Genomic DNA, 12,675 nt, shown 5'->3' with positions numbered 1-12,675 from the left:
TTTGTGAAAATAGGCTATACAAATAAAATTGCCTTGCCTTGCCTTGTTGAGTGGGGAGGCGTCAGTGAGGCTCACCTGCCACTCCTCTGACCACAATACAGGCAATCCCTAGCTGACATACGTCTCGATCGCTCTTCAGGTGTCAGGCGGGTGCAACCCAGTTGCATGGGTTCTGAGACAGGAACTGGAGGGTGGTTTCTGGGAAGAGGTGAGTCCACTGGTGGCTGTGAGGAGGCAGAATAGGGGTGTTAAAAAGTGTCGCAGATGTCTGGCTGCCTCTCACCCTTCGTCTCTCACTGAGCTGATCATCTAGTTTAATTGCCAGGGAGATGAGGGCATCCAGAGAGGCGGTCTCATCCTTCGCTGCCAGCTCGTCCTTCCACTGTTTGGTTAGCCCCCTGGTGAATACTCCACGCAACGCAACATTATTCCATCTGGATCGAGCTGCTAATACCCGAAACTCTATGGAGTAATCTGCTACAAGGATTAGTAACTATGTTTAAATTGCCAAGAAACAGGGTAATGTCAAATTTAACATTCATTCCACGTCAGCCACAGTCAGTACACGGTCCTATAGATACTGCTTCTAACATATCAAAGCTAGTAGTATTAAATGTAAGGTTATTAGCAGGCAAATCATTTCTAATCAGTGATTACATTATACAGCACAACGTGGACTTCATGTTCCTAACTGAAACGTGGTTAAGCGAAGATAACAGTGCAGCAGTTCTCATTGAATCAGCTCCCCCTAACTTCAGTTTCATAAGTGAAGCTAGAGTGGATAAGAAGGGAGGTGGAGTTGCAGTTTTGTTTAATGAAACCTTCCAGTGCAGGAGGATGTCATATGGAAGTTTCAACTCCTTTGAGTATGTTGCTATTCAGTTGAGAGCCTCCTGTCGTGCAATATCATTAACCATCTACAGGCCCCCTGTCACAATCCCTGTCTCCCTGACCTCCCTTCTGTGATTACCTTATGTGTCTCACCTGGGTGATTGCACTGCCTGTGTCTTGTTTTCCTTCATGTACTTAACCCCTGTGTTTTCCCCTGTTCGTTCTGGGTCCATTGCGTTTAGTTTGTCGTGTGTAATGTGTCTTTGTACAAGATGTCACTAACCTTATTTTGTGAGTCTCCAGTCACCAGTCTCCAGTCACGTGTCAAGTCGTCAAGCCTCCCCGTCACGTGTCAAGTCGTAAAGCCTCCCCGTCTCAAGCTTCCCCATCTTCAATAAAACCTTTTGTGCACCATCCTAATTGTCTGCGCCTTGTGTCTACTCTCCTCCTCCCTCCCGCACGTAACACCCCTAAAACATAATGCACTGTTTTTTGATGAGATTTCCAAAGTATTGTCTATTATCTGCATTGAGTTTGACTGCGTTATTCTAGTGGGGGATTTTAACATTAATGTTGATAATGTGAAAGATGGATTTGCAAAGGAACTCTTAAATACTCTGGCTATCTTTGGACTCTCCCAGCATGTAACGGATCCAACACATAACAAGGGCCACATATTAGATCTAATTATCTCCAAGGGTCTAAACATTTCTGATGTTGTGGTGAGTGATGTTGCTCTTTCTGATCGTTATTGTGTTCCGTTTAAAATGACGATCCCTGCCAATCTTTGCAAAAGTGAAGCAGAGGTGATAAGAAAGCAGTCCATTAACAACAGCACTGGTACATTATTCACTCAGGCTTTTACATTGTCACCAGCTCTGCCCTCAGCCTCAGTCAATGACAATGTTGATAGTTTTAGCTCCAGTGTTACGACTGTTATGGATGCCATTGCTCCAATTAAGACCAAAGTTATATCTGGCAGAAAAAAGTCACCATGGAGGAGCGCCATTCTGATGAAAGCTCAAAAAAGAAAGTGTAGGCAGGCTGAACGCAGATGGCGAAATAACAAACTCCAGGTACTATGACATTTATAAAGAGAGTCTTATTTATAACCAAGAATAGAATATTTTTTACAGATAAAATTCAGAAGATAAGACAAACAATATGTGGCTCCTCCAAAAGCAACTTAGTTATGTCACCAGTTCCTCCTCAGTTTCTCAGAAATCTAGAAACATTTCAACCCATACACCATGCAACTCTGACAGAAACGGTTCAGAATTTAAACTCCACGACGTGCTGCCTTGATATGATGCCTACAAGCCTGCTGAAAAGTGTTTTTAATTGTTGTTACGGCCTAAAAAGAATAAACAGGCTCCAGGGGAGCCGCAACATATGAGACGACACACAGGAGGTTTTTAAGAAAGGACAATTGTTTTTATTTTCAATAAAGTCTCGGCGATCGTCCGTCAGGTTTTGAGGAACAAGAGAGAACACAAGAGAAGAAAAACAACCACCAAAGAGAAAAAAAAGAACAGGGCTGGAGAGGTCGGCCAAACTAAACATAAAGTGGTCCGTGCTGAACCAGCCCACTTAGGGCCGTCGGACCCAACGTTTTCCCCTGGCAGGACAGAGAACTAAAAACAAAACCGAGAACTTGACTACCTTGATGTCCTCAAAAGCACGCTGACTGCAGGCGGACCACACAAAACGGACCTTAGGGCTTAGCATGTCGGTGAGGGGAGCAGCTACAGAGGAGAAGATCTTACAAAAACTCCGGTAGTAGCCCGCCATTCCCAAAAAGCGGCGTAAGTCACGCCGGGAGCAAGGAGCAGGAAAGGACATGATGGCTTCCACTTTTCTCCACACCGGTTTCACTTTGCCCCGACCCACCACCTTACCCAGGTAGGTGACAGTAGCCTGACCGAACTCACATTTAGCTAAGTTTAAAGTCAGGTTGGCTTCATGCAGCCGCAGAAACACAAGCGACAGCTGCTGTACATGTTTGTGCCAGGATGGACAGTACACGACAATGTCATCCAGGTAAGCTGCGCAGCTGGATACACCATTTAATACAGTATTTACTAACCGTTGGAAAGTGGCCGGAGCGTTACGCATGCCAAATGGAATTACTCTGTATTGGAGGAACGCATCCGGTGTTACAAAGGCAGAGATTTCCTTCGCCCGCGGAGTAAGTGGCACCTGCCAGTAACCTTTAAGTAGATCGAGCTTGGTCACATATTTGGCACTGCCAACACGATCTACACAGTCCTCGACACGGGGAAGTGGGTAACAATCTGGCTTAGTAATGGCGTTAACACGACGAAAATCTGTACAAAAACGGTCGCAGCCGTCTGCCTTACCTGCTAATAAACAAGGCGAGCTCAAGGGGCTACAACTGGGCTCAGCGATGCCATGTTCTAACATGTACGTTACCTGAGTTTGTAAACGGGCACGCTTATCAGGACTTATACGATATCCTTGCTGCTTTATAGGTGGTGATTTCCCCACTTCAATATCGTGGCTCAACACATGAGTACGGGTGGGAGCATCAGAAAACAAAGACTTGTAAGACACAATCAAAGTAGCCACATCGTCCCACTGAGACTGAGCCAGATGTGAGAGGTAATGGTTGAGTGAGGAAAGTATCTCCAAGTTTTTCAAGCGGCCAGAAATCACTGCACTGGACCAATTTACCTCATCATCTTCATTTTCAGGTGGGACAGACCAGACACATGGGACGTGGCTCACCACCAGCAGTCCGGTCATTTACAGCACCGGACAATGACACAGGGGTTCCAGACCCATTGATGAGTTCAGCACTGGACAGAGATAATACTGCCTCTCCCACCGGAGCACATGACAGCTGCGCGTCCCTGTCAAGATATGGTTTCAGCATGTAAATATGACAGATTCTGGACTGGCTCCTCCAGTCTGGCATGGAGATCAGATAATCTCTGTCACTCACCTTCTGAGTCACCACATAAGGCCCAGAAAAACGCGCCTGGAGAGACGACCCAGGAACAGGTAACAATACAAGAACCTTGTCACCAGGACTAAATGAAAGACTTTTTGCACCGTGATCGTACCACGTTTTCATTTTACGTTGCGCTATCGACATGTTTTGTTTAGCAAATTTCACAAGCGCGGTACAGCTTGTGACGAAACTCAGACACATAGACCAACAAATTCTGTGGTTTCTCATCACTCAACCATTTTTCCTGAAGGAGCTTCAGCGGACCACGCACAGTGTGCGCAAACACCAGCTCTGCCGGACTGAAGCTGAGCAACTCCTGCACCACCTCCCGAATAGCAAAAAGGAGTAGAGGAACCCCTTCGTCCCAGTCCTTGGCAAATTCCAGACAATACGCACGTAGCATCGACTTCAAAGTCTGATAAAAGCGCTGGAGAGCACCCTGACTCTCGGGGTGATATGCACTGGAGCAGCTGTGGGAGATTCCTAGTTGTTTCACGACCTGAGCAAAAACACGGGACATGAAATTAGATCCTCGATCTGACTGAATAACTTTTGGCAGCCCAAATAATGAAAAATATTTCACCAGTGCTTTTACAACGAGGGGTGCAGTTATTCTCCGGAGCGGGATGGCTTGGAGCACATGACAGTTAATAAGAACTGATTCCCAGATTTTGTTCGAGGCAGAGGTCCAACACAGTCTATGAGCACATGATCAAATGGTTGACCAACTACCGGGATCGGGTAGAGCGGGTAAGGAGGAATGGTTTGATTCGGCTGTCCAGATATCTGACAGATGTTACACGTTCGACAGTACTGCCGCACATACCCTTTCATCCCCGGCCAAAAGAAACTGCGAAGGATGCGGTCTTGGGTCTTATTGATTCCTAAGTGACCAGCCAGCAGAGTGTCATGTGCCAAACGCAGAATTTCAGATCCACAGTTCCGTGGAACCACAATCTGTGACACCACACTCCAGCCATCCTGGTCGGACACATGAGGCGGCTTCCACCTCCGCACCAACACACCATCCTTCAAGACGTAGCTGACAGATTCTTTCTCCAAACTGTCACCAACATGGTCAACTTGTTTAAAAAGATGTGACAGTGACAGATCATGCTGTTGTTCATTGATCAACTGGCTACGTGACATCTTTACATCGGACCTTAGATTATCCACAGAAGACACAGGTACTGACACAGACGGCGAGGACACAGGCGACATGACAGGGACAGAGGACGAGACTACAGTCGGTGTCCTTAAACAGTCCTCAGCCAGGAAACTGTCAGCCAAGGTGAATTCATCCTGTTCAGAATTGTCCTCATCCTGCTTTTTTGACATCGCGCGTGTGATCGTGCAAACTGAGAACACGCCCGGATATTTCCGTTGCAGCTCATCGGGCTGTTCAGACAGGGGAACAGCAGTCACCTCAAGAGTCATGAGCATTTTACCTCCAGCTAAATCATGCCCCAATATAAACGAGACACCGTCAACAGGAAACTCATCTCGAACTCTGACAACTACAGGACCATTAACCAGTTTGCAGTTCAACAAAACAGAACGTAGAGGCACACCTTCATACTGCATCCCGAAACCGCGCACCAAAGCATCAGACTCCATAGAGGACTTTTCTGACAAAGGCAAAACTCCTTCTCATATTAGAGACTGAGACGCTGCACTGTCTCTCAGTATCACTACTGGAACCTTGAATCCATCTTCAGTCTCTCAGTATCACTACTGGAACCTTGAATCCATCTTCAGTAAGAGACACAAAACCATTCATAATGAACGGTGAAAATAAGCTGTCTGGTTTTGCAGCATCAGAGCAGGCAGGCGGCGAACCTTGCACTGCAGGAGCGTTGGATTTGGATTTCAACAGGTCAACTGCTTTGGGTGTTTTGTTTTTCTTATTTAATATAAAACAGTTGTTTGTTGTGTGTCCCAGTTTCTTACAGTAAAAACATACTGGTTTGTCTTTTGTTCCCACGTCTTTGCCTGTTGTTCTTACTTCAAGATCATGCTTCTGGGACTGAACAAAAGGTCTAACAGGCGTACATTCAGCAGGACTACTAACCTTACCAAATAATTCCTTGTGCGTCAGCACATACTCGTCTGCCAGCACAGCAGCCTCAGACAGTTTAGACACTTTATTTTCATTTATGTAAGTGGCAATTCGATCTGGTAAACAATTTTTCAGTTCTTCCAACAAAATCATGTCACGTAACTTGTCAATCTTTAACGTCATTAGACTGAGACCAGCGATCGAACAGGGCTTCTTTTTCACGCCCCAAGTCCACTTAAGTTTGATTGTCATATTGTCTGAAGCGACGAAACTTCTGTCTATAAGCTTCAGGCACGAGCTCATGTGCTCTCAGCACGGCAGTTTTTACATCATCATATTGAAGACTTAACTCAGCTGTCAAAGACGCATACGCAGCCTGAGCTTTACCGGTGAAAACACATTGAAGCAACAAAGGCCAGACATGCTTAGTCCATTTCAAAGTATTAGCGACGTGTTCAAACAACAAAAAATATTTATCAACATCTTTTTCATTAAATGGTGGAATCATTCTAAGGCACCGGTTAACGTCAAACTCATCCGTGGGTGCTTGTGGCGACACAGGAGGAGCTGCTTGCTGCAGTTCCACCTCATGCAACCGGCCCTGACGTTTTGTCTCCTCCTCCATCCTCTTAATTTCCAGTTCATTGTTCAATTCTTTGTCGCGTAAATCAAAACGTTTCATTTCCAACTCAACTCTTTAAGACGCACTACATCTACAACATTTTTTCAGTTTCTGGGACCGACACAGATGGCCACACTGCCTCTTCAGACAGAATACTTTTCTCTAGCAACACAGAAATCAGCTGTGATTTGATTTCCTGTTTCTTATGTTGCTTAGAGACCGCCATACCAAAATGATCAGCTAGAATAATCAGCTGATCCTTCTTAAACAGATCCAACTTTCCCACAGTTGGTTGTGCAACAAAATCTTCAAGTGCGTAACGAAATTCCAACCAGGTTAAGCCCACACACAACAAATGGAAAAACCCACTCGCACAGGGCGATACCACAAGGAGGTGAAAAGATGCCACAACAGGAGAGGAAGACCGCCAGGCCGGCGGTCATTTTATAGTGCCCTTCTTCTGGTCAGAGTTAACGAAGACCAGGGTGGTAGCACCACCCACAGGCGAGGAGGACCAGCAGTACAGGAACAGCACCTGGAATGACACCTAGTGGTGGTAGCACCACCTATATGTGAGGGTAGACAACAATAAAACACATACCACCACACACATGACCACAGGGTCATAACACCCCCCCCCCCCCCCACCTAAGAGTAAACTTTTTCTCTCCGACAGGGAAATGTTTAACACTCTAAGATCTGGACAGCACATCGGCGATCACATTTTCCAATCCCTCCTTGTAATGGATGTCCACATTAAAGTTCTGAAGCAGCAGGGACCAGCGCATGAGGCGTTGGTTGCTGTTTTGCATTCTGGTGAGGAACACGAGTGGGTTATGATCAGAAAAAAACAACAGTTGCCTCAGGATTGGACCCGATGTATGCCTCAAAATGTTGCAGTGCCAGTAATAAGGCCAAAGCCTCCTTTTCGATGGTACTATAATGCAGCTGGTGTTTTTTTTAGCTTTCTGGAGAAGTAAGAGACTGGATGGTCAATGCCATGCTTGTCCTCCTGTAGAAGCACTGCACCGGTGCCGTAGGCACTAGCATCTACCTCCAGTTTAAAGGGACAGTCGAAGTCTGGGACAGCGAGTACAGGCGCACTACAGAGAAGCGCTTTAGTAGCCCCGAAAGCAAACTGACACTTCTCTGACCACGCAAAACAGACTTTGGGACTTGCATGTTTGGCGGCATGCATAGCACACAAGGTCTTTTGAATGCACCTTGATGGCATGTCGACCTATCAGTGAACAGGGGCCCACATTTAAGACGGCCCCTCCCTCGCCCGTCCTGTTTCGCAACACTTCCGTGAGGAAGTGGCTTTGTTCCACATCCAGCGTGTGTGCCGCTGTGTGTGTGTGCTGCTCTGTACTCTGTTTGGCAGTGGTAAATTTTCTTTCCCCCTCTCCCTGCATTTGATGATAACATTCAGGTGGCTAATGCTAGTGTGTTCATAGGAAACGCTGACATCCGGCCCCTTCCCTCTTGCCTTCCCTCTGGGATGAGCGTGTGTGTGTGTGTGTGTGTGTGTGCGTGCTGATATACTTTGGCTAGGGGACAACCACATATCGGACCCTGCTGCTTTGTCTTGCTGGGACTCCAGCTGGTCTATGGTGTTATCTGCCTGACTGTGGCTTGGGGAAACGCAGCCTTGCTGCTTCGGCTGCTCGGTGCTGCGGGTGGCCCTTTTGGCTGCGGCTCCCCACGGACAATTTAAAGTGGCTCGCCTTTTTTAAATTCAGACTCTTTGCTGCAGTTACCCACTCTGCCGCTTCGACAGCAGATGCATGGCTACACACACCTGGACGGAGCTGAATGATAAGGATTTAATCGTATGAGTGACGCTTGGTGTGAACTTAATTTTGGGTTAATTGTTTCGTTTTTTTATTCATTTCTAGTCCTTTTCTTGGGTTTCTTGAGTTAATTTGTTTAATTGGGATTCATAAGATTAATTAATATTTTCTTTTGGTTTCTTCTGATTAGGTTAAATTCTTTTTTTCTGTTTACCTTTTTGGTTCAATCATATTTTGGAATTGTTCATTTTCTTTGAATTAGGTATTTTGCTTTGATTTCTTCGGGCAGTATTTGAATATTAAAAATATTTCTATTCTTTGTATATGTTGTTTTGATTTAACCTTCCCACCAATTGAATTATCTTGTACTTGGTTTGAGTGTAACTTTTTAATTGTGTTCCTCCTATTTCAGTGTCAGAGGCCGGTGGTGGAGGTGGTGTCCCCTGGTTTGGTGTGCTGTGTCCCCCTGATTACGGTGACTGGTGGAGGTGGTGTCCCCTGGTTTGGTGTGCTGTGTCCCCCTGGTGACGGTGACTGGTGGAGGTGGTGTCCCCTGGTTTGGTGTGCTGTGTCCCCCTGGTGACGGTGACTGGTGGAGGTGGTGTCCCCTGGTTTGGTGTGCTGTGTCCCCCTGGTGACGGAAACTTCCAAGTGTGCGTGTGTGGGTGATTTATGTTTTCTTTAATTTGGGTGAACTCCCCAGATACACTCACTCATCTCCCATGTAGCCTCTGCCCTGATCGGTTTCCCTTTTCTTTTTTTGCTTTGTGTGTGCGCGAATGATACATTTTCATTGTTTCAATCAATCAATTGTTTCAATCAGTCAATCCAAAGATGCATCCAAACATAGGGTCTGTCTACCTTAGCAGTAGTCAAAGTGCTTTATGATGTCATCTCATCCACCCATCACACACACTGATCGTGGACGCTGTCACACAAGGAGCCAACCTACTCATCAGAACCAAGTTAGGGGTTCAGTGTGTTGGTTGAGGACAAGTTTTCATGGTCAAGTGAGGATCGAACCAGCGACTCTTTACGGTTGCTAGAGGGCCAATCTACCTCCAAGTCTTCCATCCATTTTATATACCGCTTGTCCGTTAAGTGTCACAGGGGGCTGGACCCTATCCCAGCTGACTTGAGGCAGGAGTCGGGGTACAACCCTGCGCACAGTCCGTCACAGGGCCAACACATAGAGACAAATAACCCTTCACACTCACAGCCTCGCCCCTACAGTCAATTTGGAGTTGCCAGTCAACCTAATTTGCACATCTTTGGACTGTCGGAGGAAGAGTACCTGTAGAGAACCCACACAGGTACAGGGAGAACATGCATACTCCACACAGAAAAGGGCTAGAACCCGGCCGGAACCTGGGACCCTCTTGCTATGAGACATGTTGGGCCAACACAACCAGGAAAAGAGACTTATTCAGAGATGTGACAATGAATCCAGCTGAAGAAAGGAATTCGGCCTTCAGAATGGCCCGTTGAATTTAATTCTCTGTCATTTATTCATTGGTTTATTTTGATCTTTTTTCACCAGAGTACCAGGAGCAGTTTACAAGGAAGAAAGCCATGATGGCTGCAGTTCCCTCTTGAAAAGCACAAAAGGTACAGTTCTCCAGTATACTGCAGCAAAACCATTGGTATATTTCCAGCTTCAAAGTGTCTCAGAGAAACAGGAAGTCTTAAAAAACTGATGTCCTGTCAAGTGTCCACCAGATGGACGAAGACTTTGAAAATAAACAGATTAACGTCTCCTTTGTTGTTTCAGTTGCAGCAACATGGAGGCAACACTGACGCCTCCATTAAGAAACCTTTTTGCTGCAAAACAGAGTATCAGCGCTGCTTCAAATGTAAGGTCTGACCTGCCAGAGCTGCTGGAGTCAGAGACCCTGGAGCCTCCCATTCCTCCTCCTCAACCTCCTCTGCTGGGCTGAGACCCTGGACCGAAGTCTCATTCTTCCTGAAAGGAAAAAATACAATCATAATCCTGGAGGCAGTTTTAAATCAAGCTGCAAACTCAAGATTTCAAATCCAAGTAAAACTCAATCCAGACTAAGACCCAGTCACTGGACAGACAGTTTTAGATGTATTGTGTTGAGTCAAAAACAAAAAAGTCTTGTTTTCATAAAACTGCAGAAACCAACCTTCCTCTACATGTTGGTACTGAATTTTCTGGTGTTTTCTGAATAGTCATAAAACTAAATTTCACTCATTTGAATACTTTTGAATAAAGCATTCCTTTGTGTTCTCAGTTTCACTGAAACCTCCATGGGGGATGTGCGTGGCACCGGCTCCTTCAAGACTGACTTGCCCGGGAAGATGAAAACTGGACTGATGTTTGGTCACCATCCTGTCCAAGAGACAATTTATGAACAAATGAATTCGCACTCCACAATAACACAAACACATGATACACTTGGAACACTAAAATTACACCTGTTGTCACGCAGAATCACAGAAGGAGATTCAGGCTCAGGCTTGACCTTCACCGGCGGTTGCTGCCACTCCAAGAAGTTCCGTCAATCAAAACAGACGAGACATTTGTGAGAGGGACTGATCCGCCGATGCTGCCTCAGCTGAGCACTTGTACTTTGGGACTGCCCTGCAGGGTGGACGTACAGTCCTCAAAACACAGATTCAGACAGCAAATGGTTCATACGTCACATATCTGAGAAACCAATTCAAAGAAAGGTTGTGCAGTTTAGTTGATGCTCGTTTAGCCGAATTACGCTACACTTTACCGATGAAAATGGAGCCTCAACTCAGGAGACGGCGACTCCGTACGAGGCGACTGCTGGCAATGATCGCGCTGTCCCTTCAACAGGTACATTAAAATGCTACTGGCGCCCTCCAATGGTCGTTCTTGGTTTAGCTTCTCATCTCCAGCTCTCAGAACCAACCATCCAGTTTTTCCTTCTAACTAGGATTGCTTGATCATGTGATATAATTTAAAATATTTGATTAAAACTATGCACCCTAAATAGCGAGACTACATCCTGAGTTTCTCTCTCTAAAATGCCATACACGTCCTGTGTAATGGTGTTGAGAACTTCGCAGTGGTGGGAAGTAATTGCATTCATTTTGAGGGGGATTTGGAGGGGTGTAATTCATCTTATTTGAACTGCGTGCTCTCACGTCATTTTTCACTTTACGACATGAACAACTCCCGTTCATACATTTAAACAAAAGTTGGATGAAATCACTGCCTCTTTTTAATTGTAAACACTTATTTATGTATTTTTTCAGAGGCCATTTATAACGCATAACCTTATACTTATAACTTTAAACTCTTCTATCTCCAATACTATTCCGGATGTGAATCCCCGAAGATACTGTCAGGTGAGCTTGACAGTGCCAGTAGGCTCACTGCAGTAGAAGGGATGAACTCGCTGCAATCATTTCGGCTCCACAGCAGCACCACAGCCTGTTGACAGACCACCAATACCTGCCATGAAATGTAAGACAAACACGTGCCCATTCTCCATTTAAGAGCAACGGGGCCAAACTTGTTCTACACCAGAGCCACTCTTCGTGCTGTTTTGCTATTGCTATTGTTAGATGTAGCAGAGTTGTTGTCATATGGTTTCATGAAAAGATATGGAATGTAACACTGCTCCTGTTGTTAAGCTTTTTGAACTTCAAATATTGTGTTGTTTTTGTGGTGTTTCTGTAACAGCTTTTTTAAAGCGAACCCTGCCACATTTCAAATGTATTCAAATTTGTACAGCTGAACACAAGTGGAACTATTTACACATGTTGAAATAAACATTTCAATAACAGTTTAGAATAAATAAGGAAACACATCCGTACAGAACAACAACAATGAAATAATATTAGTCATAACGACCAAAAGGAACAAGAAACGACCTCAAACTAGCAAACTCCAAAACAAAACAACATAAAAAGATCACCAAATTAAGCCATCTACTTTTTCAAAAAAGATTCAAACAAAGACAAAAAAAACGATTGTTGAATTAATAAAACCAAGGGAGAGATTGAAGCTCTTTCCCCCAAGGCCTCGTCCATGGCGTAAAACCACGGCCACGTGGCTGCTGTGGCATCTCCAGTTTCAACCCCATTTCCAGCTGGCGGGTACTTCAGCTCCTGCAAAACACCGAATATTACATGATGTAATAGTTGATGTTTTTGCTGAAACAGTTTGAAAACGTATAATGCACATGACAATATAACAGGGAGCAGCAGGATCAGGAGAACTGATGGCGCGGCCAAGTCTGAAGGCAGTGCTCCATACGACTGGATGCTGTGGGACTACGGACGAGCTCAGCAGTTGAAATTGTTTGTTACCTTGTACTTTTTTTTCCAAATTCTCCGACTTCCAGGATGCCTGAAGGGTCGTCACTCCGCCCTCCGAACCCATCTCTTTCAGAATACT

At 45.4% G+C, this 12,675-nt stretch overlaps 1 long non-coding RNA gene across 2 annotated transcripts; it reads right to left on the bottom strand.

Annotated features, from left to right (window-relative positions):
* Nucleotides 1-101: 101 nt before the first annotated feature.
* Nucleotides 102-11,207, bottom strand: LOC147239321 (uncharacterized). 2 transcript variants are annotated; one of them, XR_015111633.1, is made up of 4 exons: nt 11,024-11,207; nt 10,719-10,884; nt 10,145-10,632; nt 102-224 (listed from the first exon to the last, which is right to left on the bottom strand). It is a non-coding gene; the product is annotated as an uncharacterized LOC147239321 (long non-coding RNA). The 2 variants fall into 2 exon arrangements; XR_015111632.1 differs by having other exon boundaries at nt 10,719-11,068.
* Between the last annotated feature and the right edge of the window lie 1,468 nt (nt 11,208-12,675).

This window comes from Aulostomus chinensis, chromosome 23 (assembly GCF_037954235.1).
Source record: "Aulostomus chinensis isolate RoL2024-O1b breed Wild chromosome 23, RoL_Achi_v1.0, whole genome shotgun sequence".
NCBI lineage: Eukaryota > Metazoa > Chordata > Actinopteri > Syngnathiformes > Aulostomidae > Aulostomus > Aulostomus chinensis.
Note: the sequence above shows the minus strand (reverse complement) of the source record. Positions and strands in the feature narration are given on the sequence as shown.